This window comes from Lathyrus oleraceus, chromosome 4 (assembly GCF_024323335.1).
Source record: "Lathyrus oleraceus cultivar Zhongwan6 chromosome 4, CAAS_Psat_ZW6_1.0, whole genome shotgun sequence".
Classification (NCBI taxonomy): Eukaryota; Viridiplantae; Streptophyta; class Magnoliopsida; order Fabales; family Fabaceae; genus Lathyrus; species Lathyrus oleraceus.
Window position 1 is genome coordinate 167,478,544 of NC_066582.1, and position 2,194 is coordinate 167,480,737.

Genomic DNA, 2,194 nt, shown 5'->3' on the forward strand with positions numbered 1-2,194 from the left:
TATTATTGACTCTAGAGATAACACTTGATGTCGTGGTACCATGGCTTATCATCAGAGACTCCTTCCATTTCAAATACATGAGCGGGTCTATCAAGACACAAAACATCAATCTTAGGCACATCATTCCAACAATTCACAATGATCATGGAAGCCAAAGTTGCCAAGGCATATGCCATTTGATTTTCCTCACGAGGGATGTGATGAAATTCAATCTTGTTGAAGAAAGTAGATAACCTTCTTGCATAGTATTTGTATGGGATTAGGCCGGGTTGACGAGTTTCCCATTCTCCTTTAATTTGATTGACAACTAGCGCTGAGTCTCCATAAACATCGAGATTTTTTATTCAAAGATCAATGGCTTCTTCTATACCCATGATGCAGGCTTCTTATTCCGCCATGTTGTTCGTGCACTTGAATGTTAATCTTGCTGTAAAAGGGATATGTGAGTCAAAAGGAGTGATGATTACTTCCCCAATACCATTACCATAGGCATTAACTGCTCCATCAAATTTTAAACCCCATTGAGAACCTGGCTCTGGCCCTTCATTTGGCAGTGGTTCATTGTAATCTTTGGCTTTTAAGTACATCACATCTTCATCTGGGAATTCAAAATTTATAGACTCATAATCGTCGATTGGCTGATGAGCTAAATGATCGGCTAAGACACTTCCTTTGATAGCTTTCAGGGTGTGATACTCAATGTCATATTCGAATAAGAGCATCTGCCAACGAGCAATTCTTTTGGTCAATGCAGGCTTTTCAAAGATATACTTAATTGGATCCATCTTGGATATCAACCAAGTTATATGATTCATCATATATTGACGGAGACACTTGGTAGCCCAAGTCAGAGCACAACAAGTTTTATCTAGCATGGAATATCGGGACTCAGTCAGATCACAACAAGTTTTCTCTACCATGGAAGATCAAGTTTTAGAAAGATACTCAACATGATCTTCCTCAGTGTTTGATTTTGCTATCATATCATCTACATGGACTTCAATCTTTTTATGCATCATGTCATGAAAAAGAGTAGGCATAGCTCATTGATAGGTGGCACCAGTATTCTTCAAGCCGAAAGACATTACTTTGTAGCAAAATGTGCCCCAAGGTGTAATAAAAGTTGTTTTCTCCAAATCTCCGGGCGCCATTTTGATTTGATTGTAATCGGAAAATCCATCCATGAAAGAGAAGACCTTGAACTTGGCGGTGTTGTCGACCAACATGTCAATGTGTGGCAGAGGAAAGTCATCCTTAGGACCGACTTTGTTTAGATCTCTGTAGTCAATGCACATGCGAACCTTCCCATCCTTCTTGGGGTAGCGGTAAATTCATGACCATTAAGCTATGGATAAGCTAGACGTCAATAAAACCAGAGTCGCCACCGCGCTTTTATTGTTTCTAAAGGAAAAGGTAAAAAGTATGAACAAAACCCAAAGATAAGAAGTTTTCAAATCAAAACTAATAAAATGCCAGAGATTACAGGTAAGAGGTTTGGTTACACAAAGGGAAGGTGTTAGCACCCAAAGTGTCCTAGGTACTCCTAGGGAGCCCTTTCTTGTGTACATATGTGTTTTTGTATAAAATGATGTTTGCAATAAATAGAATTGGGGGATGAGAAAAGAATTCATTAATTATATTTTTGTGTTTGACAAGACCTTCAGACTTGTGCCTACGTACCAACATAAAAATGAGGGATCAAAACCTCGTAGTTCATGGTATCAATTTCAAAGTGGATGCATTGCTTTTAACAAGAATTTAAGTTTGAAAGGCACAAGGGCCTAAAATGGTTTGAATGAGTGTTAGTTCTTTTTGGATTTTTAAATTTTAAGTCAAGTATAATTAAGTTTATTTACAAGTTTGATTAAGAAAAGATTTTTAAAATGCAATGGCATAAGGCCACAGTTTCTAGTTTGCAATAAGGTCAAAGTTTAGAAAACAGACACAAGCAAAGAAGATTTTAAAAGGAGGGAGAGATTTTGAAATTAAAGAAATGAGGAGGAGATGAAGAGACTAATCCTAAGCATAAACTTAAAAGTTGAGAGTTGAAAAGATCTTACCAATGGGCTGCAATCCAATAAACAAGAATGTCATATAGAAACCCAAATTTCCCTTGGACTTTAAAATCACACAGCAATCAATATACAAATAGCAAGTTGACGAGCAAGGCATCAAATAAAGATAGCCACATCCA